We start from the raw sequence: 10,031 nt of genomic DNA, 5'->3' as shown, positions 1-10,031 counted from the left end.
CACTCCTCGGAAGGAAGATGGGGCAATCTACTTCCATAGTGATACTGCCTCGGAAACCCAAGGAGGGTCGCTATGAGTCGGGGCCATCTCAATGGCACATAACAACAACAACAACAACAACAACCATTTGCTTTAGCTACTCTTCACTCAAGTGCAAGTTTCAGAGTCTCTTCTGACATCCATTTTGGTGTTTTCTTTCTTTCTTATATTTTTAATGACCTCTTGCTTTCTTCACGGATGATGTTCTTGATGCCATCCCACATTTGTTCTGGTTTTCGGTCATTGGTGTTCAATGCATCAAATCTATTCTTTAGATGATCTCTAAATTCAGGAGGGATATTATCAAGGTCATATTTTGGCTCTCATGGACTTGTTTTAATTGTCTCCATCTTTAAGTTGAACTTGCATATGAGCAAGTTCCACAATCAGCTCCTGGCCTGGTTTTAGCTGAAGATACTAAGCTTTTCCATCACCTCTTGCCACAGATGTAGTCAATCTGATTCCTGTGTACTCCATCTGGTGAAGTCCATGTATATAGCCAGCCACCTTTTGTGTTGTTGAAAAAGGGTATTTGCAAAGAATAAGTCGTTGGTCTTGCAAAATTCTATCATGTGATCTCCAGCGTTATTTCTGTCACCAAGGCCATATTTTCTAGCTACCGGTGATTCTTCGTTTCCAACTTTTGCATTCTAATCACCAGCGATAAGCAACACATCTTGATTGCATGTTTGGTCAATTTCAGACTGAAGAAGTTGATAAAAATCTTCAATTTCCTCACCTTTTGCTTTGATGGTTGGTGCATAAATTTAAATATACACTAAAGTAAAATGAAGCAAAATAAAAAAAATCCTGCACAAAACACACCAACTCCAACCATCAATAAGATACAAATGCAACACCATGACAATTTCCTGGAAACAACAGTTGACACAAACAATAGGGATGGCTCAAACAAGTGACCGAAACACAGAGTCAGAAAATATTCCTCAGAGAAATGGCACTGGAACTACTTGCTAAGAAATTCAAAAGAATTACAATAAGATTTCAGAAACAAACAACACCATGGAAGGGCAAAGAGGGAAAAGTGAACCAATGGAAGAAAGAATTACCAAAACTGAAGACAACTCTCTCAGTATTAATCTGTTAGAGGATGAATCAAAAAAGAATGAAGAAATTCTAAGAATTATGTTGCGCACGATCAAGAGGAATAACTTATGTGTGATGAGAATTCCACAACATAGAGACAAAAAATAAAAAAATAAAAACACCACAGAGAAAACTGTCTAAATTTTGTTGTAAGAAAACTTTCCTAATATCATGAAAGACAAGAAGATATGGATTTAAGAAGCTCAATAAATGCATAATACAACAGACCCCAAAACAAAATCACATATCATAATTACACTCTGAAAACAATACCTCCAATCTTATAAGAAATACTAAAGGGAGTTCTTTGGCGAGAGAACAAACAATGATAGACAACAGTGGCTCCATGGGAGGAAGATGAGGCAATCTATTTCCATAAAGATTTAAAGTCTTCGAAATCCAATAGGGGTTGCTATGAGTATATGATCCTTCAATATCCTCTCTACAAGAAAAACACCTTAGATACAAAGAAAAAAATGGTCTAAAACTCAAAGAAAAGGAATCATATATCAAGTAAAAAGCAATTAAAAAAAAGAGTAGGAATGGTAATATTAATTTCTGATAAAACAGAATTTAAGTCAAAAATAGCATAAGAGACAAGAAAGAGCATTATATGATGATTAAAGAATCAAACAGGATATAACCGTAATAAATATCTGTACCTAATGAAAGAGCCCCAAAATACATAAACCAAACTTTAACAGAATTGAAAAAACAAATAACTGCACAATATCCTCACCAAAGAGGATATCCAGGTGGTCAGCTAATACATGAAAAGATGCTCACAATCAGTGGTCATCATAGAGATGTAAATCAAAACAAGATATACCGTCTCACCGCAGCACTGATAGCAAGGTTCAATGAGACCGAAAATAACAAATGCTGGTGGGGATGTGGGGAGATTGGGACTCTGATGCACTGTTTGTGTGACTGTGGAGTAACACAACCACTGTGGAAAGCAATATGGTGATTCTTTAGAAAGTTGGAATTGGAGACACCATTTGACCCAGCAATCCCATTACAAGGTATATAGAGAGGTGAGAGACAGGACAGGAACAGATACATGCACGCTCATGTTCATCACAGCACTATTTACAATAGCAAAAAGATGGAAACAACGTATGTGCCATGCCCATCAGCAAAAGAGTAGATGACCAAACTATGGTACAAACACATACTGGAATGCCATGCAGCACTAAAGAATAATGTAGAGTCTGCAAAACACCGCATAATATGGATGAACTTGGAGGACATTATGGTGAGTGAAATAAGTCAATCACATAAGGGCCAATATATTAGTTCATTGCTGTGGAGAGTCAAGGAAAGGTTTATATATGGAGGGATACTTTCTTTGTTGGTTGCCAGGGGTGGGAGGGGAGGGAAGGGAACACTGCAAAAAAAAAAAAAAAATGCATTGACCCATGTCACTTTAGTTTTGTGTATTTCACTGTACATAAATTATATTTCAATAAAACACATTAAAAATAAATACATAAGAAGCAAAATCAACACATGTGGTGCAGTGAAATTACTTGGTATGGCTTTTCTAGCCATGATCTTTGTGACTCCCACAAGATTACTGAGTGTGACCATGCAAATAAGGTGTATGGAACTCTAAAATTGGGATTGCTTAGTTTTGTCATTCTGCTAGGCTTAAAATGAGCCCTCTTAGAGGTGGAAGAGGAGCTCTGGTAGCACAGTGTCTAAGGCACTTGACTTATAACCAGAAGGCTGGCCGTTCAAATCCACCAGCCACTGGGAAGGAAGGTTGGGCAATCTACTTCCATAGTGATACCACCTTGGAAACCCAAGGAGGGATAGCTATGAGTCAGGTCCGATTTGACGGCAAATAATAACAACAGAGGCAGAAGCGGGGGATCTCACTACCATCGAGAGAAGAGAGCTGGAGTTGGAGTGGAGCTCATTCTTGGACCTGAGATCCCAGCACTAGACTTCCTTGGCTGAGAAGCAGAGACCCCCAGTAGAGATAGCTCACTGAATAACGGCGGCAGTAAAACAAGAGGCATGAGACAAAATGGTGCCAGCCCACAGAGTAAGAAAGCTGTGTAGCTTTGGGCATGAGGCTTGCTGGCAGAGTGGGGTGCACATAGGTGTACCTTACTGGCACAGCTAAACAGCTTTGTAATACTTGCCCAAGCAGGGCAGAGGCCAGGCCAAGGGCCAGATTGGCATGTATGAGAGCACAGCAGAGGGGAGACTGTCCTTATCAAAATCCTGAACCTGAATTATAACCTTGTTATGGTTACCTAGTACCGGTCTGACAAGAGTATACCACAAATGGGATAGCCTTAACAAACAGGAGTTTATGCTTTCACAGTTTGGAGGCTTTAAATCCAAGTCCAAAGTGCCAGGCTCTAGGGACTGGGTGAAAGCCCCTCAACCTTAAGTCAAGTGCCTTAGACACTATGCTACCAGAGCTCCTCTTCCGCCTCTAAGAGGGCTCATTTTAAGCCTAGCAGAATGACAAAACTAAGCAATCCCAATTTGAGAGTTCCATACACCTTATTTGCATGGTCACACTCAGTAATCTGGTGGGAGTCACAAAGATCATGGCTAGAGAAGCCATACCTGGGTGAAAGCTCCTGCTCCCAGCCCACTAGAAGTACAGGTGTTTCTTCACTCAGACAGCTGCTGGCTCCTGAGGCTGAGAAGCCCAAGGTTGACAAGTAAAAAGGCACAGCCCTGATGTTACCAAACCACATGGCAGGCCATTAATTCAAGTCCATTGTAAGTCCCAGGGTCAGCAGAGCATGGCAGGCTGCTGAACAACAACACAGCTATATGCAGGGTTCAAGTATGCCATAAGCTAGAGACCATTCCCAAAGCTGCTGCTTATATACGGGAAGCAGATCACATTCCCTAAGGACTAAGCTCAGCTGCTTATGGTAGATTCCACCAAGGAGTTGATTACCAGTCTCATCATGCAGAATACTACATCCAGTTGACCAGCCACTCAACCAGGCCTAGCCAAGCTGACACAAAAACATAACCACAACAATTCTACCCCTTGTCAACTTGGCACCTGTACAGATCTTCAATGGGTGGTTATCTGTACAGGTCTCTCTCACTGGGTGGCTCCAGTCACCTAGTTCCCCTAAGTAGCAACCTAACCCCCTTGGCCAAGTGGGCCCTGTCCCTCTCCCTCTTGGGCATGGCAGCCCCACCTCCTCACTCTTGGGCAGAGGCTACGGCTCCATCCCACTGGCTCACAAGAATGAGCAGCCCCACACTCCAGAACCAAGTTGGTGAAGGCCTGGCTCTTTGAAACCTAGGGGGCTGTGGTGGTTCTACCCTCAAAGGCCATGGTCCTACCCTTTCAGGCTGAGGCAGCTCTGCTTCCAATTCCTTGGTCTCTCCGCATCTGCCAATTAATGCCAAAGGCAACCCACTCTGCTGGAAACTTTCCTGCCCCAAAAGCATTCAGCTTTCTTGTTCCATGGGCTGACCAACCTGCTACTCCATTTCATGCCAGTCTTTTCTACCAATTAATGCCCAAAGGCAACCTAGTCCACCAGTAAGCCAACTAACCAAAGGCACCCAGATTCCACCATGGAGTTGATTACCAGTCTCATCATGGGGAATACTATATCCAGCTGCCCAGCCCCTCAAACGAGGCCTAGCCAAGATGACACAAAAACATAACCACCACAAATCTGTTACTTCCCCAATAAACCTCATAAATATGAGTACTGTCTGTGAGTTCTGTGTGGCCATGGCAATGAATTACTGAAATCAGCAGAGAAGCAATGAGTACTGTGGGAGGAATGGTTGGTGTCAGAAATGGTGAAAAGGCTGGAGGGGTGGTAGATGTCTGGCCTCATACAAATAAGGCGATGGTGATTTGTCTCCCTTTTGTGAAGTTAAAGGAGATGAGAAGCTGCCTTCTCCATGCTCTTTTTGCAAGACATTAACCCAACATCTCCAACAATAAGAAAAAGATAAGCAAAAACAGTCTATACTCAGTGACTAGAAGAAATTAACCAATAAAGACTGTTGTTGTTGTTCTGCGCCATTGAGTCAGACCCGACTCATAGCAACCCCTCCTTGGGTTTCCGAGGCAGTATCACTATGGAAGTAGATTGCCCACTGAGGAGTGGCTGGTGGGTTTGAACCGCCAGCCTTCTGCTTAGCAGTCAAGTGCCTTAGGCACTACACCACCAGATTAGTTGAGATAAATGAAAACAGAAACAATAGAAAGAATAAACAAGACTAGTAGTTGGATAGTTAAAAGGATTAATAGATGTGACAAACCAGTGCAAAATCTAAAAAAAAAAAAGCACAAAAAAGAGAAGATGCAAATAATATGACAAAGAAATAAAATGGTTAACGTGACAACAAAACCAACTGAAATAAAAAAGGTAATAACAGAATACCACAAAGAACTATACTCCAACAAATTTGAAATTCTAAAAGAAATGGACAAATTTCTAGAGACACATGACCTACTTAAATTAACATAGACTTATATATAAAATCTGAAACATATCCTGTCTTAGTTCTCCACTGCTGCTATAATAGAAATACCACAAGTGGATGGATTTAAGAAACAAGAAGTTATTCTCTTACAATTTAGGAGGCTAGAAGTCCAAATTCAGAGTGCAAGCTCTAAGGGCTGGGTGAAGGCCCCTTGATCTTGGGATTCAGCTCTGCCTCTTGTTCCAGGCCCACTGAAGCTGGAAGCATCTCTTAAACCACACAGCTGCTGGCTGCTGAGACTCACACACCTAAGACTGACAGGTAAAATGGCACAATCACAAGATTGGTAGGCAATACGGCAAGCCACTGTTCAAGTCCAGGAATTGAAGATGAAAACGAAGCCAAATGCAGAATCCAAAATGTGTTAACAAGGTGGAGAACTTTCTCAAAGACTTTCCTTATATAATGGAAGCAGGTCACACACTAAACACAACTAATTACCTGCTTACAGCAGATTCTACCATGGAGTTCATTACATCACATCCAATCTCATCATGGGAAATAACTACATCAAGGTGTCTCCTATACCACTCAAAACCTGGGCCGTGCGAAACTGACATATAACCTTAACTGCCACACACCCATAATAGAAAAAAATCGAACGGGTCGTAAAAAAAATTCCCACCAAAGAAAAAAAAAGTTCTACCAAATGTTCAGAGAAGTGCTGACATGGATTCAACTCAATTCTCAATAAAATCCTAGCCAAAAATTTCCAACAATGTATCAAAAAAATAATACATCATGACCAAGTAAAATTAATACCAGGTATGCAAGGAGGGTTTCTGATAGTTGGAGCTGTCTGTCACCTTGGCTGGACACCAGTTCTGTGTGGTTGTTCCCATAATGGGATCGGATGACTGTGTTCTGAGTGGCCAATCTGCCCAAGGACAGTTTTCCTAGGGGTGTGGCCTGTTTCCAGGATACCCAGGGACATCCTGGAGAGACATTCTTCTGTGGATTGGGACTCTGGTGTGCTGCCTACAACATTCCATAAGTGAGCAGCCCACCATTTGGCCTGGAGATCTTGGATTTCTCTTTCATTGGAGTCAACAGCCAGTGTACTGCCTACAGGCCTTGAGTTTCTTGGCCCCTTGCACAAGCTAAGGATGCCTCCAGCCCGACGATTCCTCCAGGGACTTTGGACTTGCCAGCTTCTATACGTTTATGAGACATTTTCCTAAGACAAATTTCTCTATCTCTTTATATATATACATACACATAACATATATATGTGTGTGTGTATAATATATATATATATATATATATATATATATATATATATATATATATATATATACACACACACATACATACATATATATATATAGGCATTGCTGGTTTTTGTTTCTCCAGAGAACCCAGTCTAACATGTTTGGTAACGGGAGTGGTTCTAGAGAGATAAAATCATAAGGATGGGCTTCTTAGATTGGTTCTCCAGTTTGATTAATTTCGATGACACTACCGATTCTGCATCTACAGTAAAGAAGGCCCTACTAATCCATGGGATGAGGTGGCAAAATTAATATGTGAAATAGCACCACCAATAGATCAAATACCTGTGAGAAGTGACACTCTGGGTGACTGGATATTTGATACTTTTCTGCAATTTTGTCAGAATGAGGAGTATAAGGAAGCTGGTTGGTTGGTCCTACTTATACTGGATAAATTGGTAAAAGAACCAGATGGGCTCAAAGCTGCTGAGTCTTGGCTTAAGCGCCACATCGGCGACCTCAGAGCTTCCAGCTGTGCTCTGAAAGAAAGCTTCTACTAACAGAGCTGACATAGCTGAAACCCAAATACAGAATCTTCTTGTAAGAGTGGCAGAATTACACCACCAGCTCAATTGCCAACCCAGAACAGTGTCTACCATTAAAGTGAGGACATTGATTGGAAAAAATGGGATCCTACAACCTGGAATGGGGACATATGGACAGATGATCAGGAAGATCAGGATATGGAGCCTGTAAATTCTGTTGAATTCCTCCCATCTGAACAGATTACTGTAAAACCATTATCCCCTCCCCCTCAGTTTGAGGGGACTAGCCAAACAGGTCCTGTGGGGTTATTGTGTGAGGCAGAGGCCATGGAAGACATTCCTGAATGCTCTCAGGAACTGCCTCAAGCACCTATTCCAGCAGCTAGGCCCATAACAAAGGTCAAGTCTAAGTGAGCCCCAAGAAGTGAAATAGGCAAAGTGTGACTGAGGAGGTGATACGCTATATTCGAAAAGCCCTACTTGATTTTGCCAATACGTACAGACAGAAACCTGAAGAATATGTATGGGAATGGCTACTGAGGGTGTGGAATAATGGTGCAAGGACTGTAAGATTGGATCAGTCTGAGTTTATTGATTTAGGTCCACTAAGTATGGATACTTCATTCAATGTCTCAGCTCGAGAGACTGGGAAAGGATCTAATAGTTTATTTGGTTGGCTCACTGAGGTATGGATTATGCGGTGGCCTACCTTAAGTCAAGGTGAAGTATCAGACCTGCCTTGGTTTAATGTAGAAGAAGGTATCCAGAGGCTTAGGGAAATTGCTCTATTAGAGTGGATTTATCAGATTAGACCCCTAGAGCCAGAAATGGAGAGTCCAGAAGACAAGCCTTTTACCCATACCATGAGAAATAAATTTGTGAAAGGAGCTCCACCATCCTTGAAGACTGCTGTGACTGCTATTTTATGTAAACCTGATTTGACAGTGGGAACTACCCTAATGGAACTAAGACACTTAAATACAATGGGGCTGACTGGACCCTGTGGTAGTAGGGGCCAAGTGGCAGCAGTTAATCCACAAAGACAAGGTAGGCGTGGTTACCATAATGCACAGCAGAGTCAGAACACTAATCAGAATAGTCTGACTCATGTGGAATTATGGCATTGGCTACTTGCTAATGGGGTTCCTAGTAGTGAAATACATGGCAAGCCTACTAAATATTTACTTGATCTATATAGACAGAAAAACTCTAGGTCACGTGAACAGCAACCTAGATTGAATCGCCAGAATACAGAGACACGACCTCTCAATCAATTCCCAGACTTGAGTCAGTTTACAGACCCACAACCCCTTGAATGAAGGGGAGGCCAGGTCCCTTTGAGGAAGGACCCCACTACATTGCCAAAAATCTATAATGTCATCTCCTAGCCTTCCCCAAAGGGATCTGAGGCCTTAGGAGAGTGACTGTGCATTGGAGAAAAGGAAATAATCAGACTTTTGGGGGATTACTGGACACTGGCTCTGAATTGACACTAATTCCAGGAGACCCAAAGTGCCATTGTGGCCCACCAGTCAGATTGGGGGCATATGGAGGTCAAGTTATTGATGGAGTCTTAGCCAAGGTGCATCTCACAGTGGGTCCAGTGGGTCCCCGAGCCCATACTGTAGTGATTTCCCCAGTGGCAGAATGCATAATTGGAATAGATATACTGAGCAATTGGCAGAATTCCCACAATTGGCTCTCTGGCATGTGGAGTAAGGGCTATTAAGGTAGGAAAAGCCAAGTGGAAGCCATTAGAACTGCCTCTACCTACAGAAATAGTAAACCAAAAGCAGTACCGCATCCCTGGAGGGGTTGCAGAGATTACTGCCACCATCAAGGACTTGAGGGATGCAGGGGTGGTGATTCCAACCTCATCCACATTTAATTCACCTATTTGGCCTGTGCAAAAAAACAGATGGAACTTGGAGAATAACAGTGGATTATCGTAAACTTAACCAGGTGGTGACTCCAATTGCAGCTGCTGTTCCTGATGTGGCTTCATTGCCTGAGCAAATTAGTACATCTCCTGGTACTTGGTATGCAGCTATTGATCTGGCCAATGCTTTTTCCTCAATAACAATTTCAAAAGATCATCAGAAGCAGTTAGCCTTCAGCTGGCAAGACCAACATTATACTTTCTCACTCCTTCCTCAGGGGTATATGACAGCACTATGTCATAATTTAGTCCATAGGGATGTTGATCGCCTTTCCCTTCCACAAGACATCACACTGATCCATTATATTGATGACATTATGCTTATTGGACCTAGTAAAGAAGAAGTATCAATGACCCTAGACTTATTGGTAAGACATATGCATGACAGAGGTTGGGAAATTAACCCAATGAAAATTCAGATACCTTCCACCTCAGTGAAATTTCTAGGGGTCCAATGGTGTGGGGCATGTTGAGATATTCCTACTAAAGTAGAGGATAAGTTATTCTATCTGGCTTCCCCCACAACGAAAAAGGAGGCACAACATCTGGTGGGTGTCTTTGGATTTTGGAGGCAACATATCCCTCATTTGAGTGTCTTGCTGCAGCCTATTTATCAAGTGGCACGGAAAACTGCGAATTTTGAGTGGGGTCCAGAGTAACAGAAGGCCCTGCAACAGGTTCAGGCTGCCGTGT

General features: G+C 42.2%; 1 protein-coding gene across 1 annotated transcript in view; it reads right to left on the bottom strand.

The window, feature by feature from the left end:
* Window positions 1–10,031, bottom strand: part of UGGT1 (UDP-glucose glycoprotein glucosyltransferase 1) — a 407,666-nt gene that overhangs the window by 154,425 nt on the left and 243,210 nt on the right. The window lies entirely within an intron of this gene.

The sequence above is a fragment of the Orycteropus afer genome, unplaced genomic scaffold (assembly GCF_000298275.1).
Source record: "Orycteropus afer afer isolate SDZICR_OR568_19922 unplaced genomic scaffold, OryAfe1.0 scaffold00274, whole genome shotgun sequence".
NCBI lineage: Eukaryota > Metazoa > Chordata > Mammalia > Tubulidentata > Orycteropodidae > Orycteropus > Orycteropus afer.
Note: the sequence above shows the minus strand (reverse complement) of the source record. Positions and strands in the feature narration are given on the sequence as shown.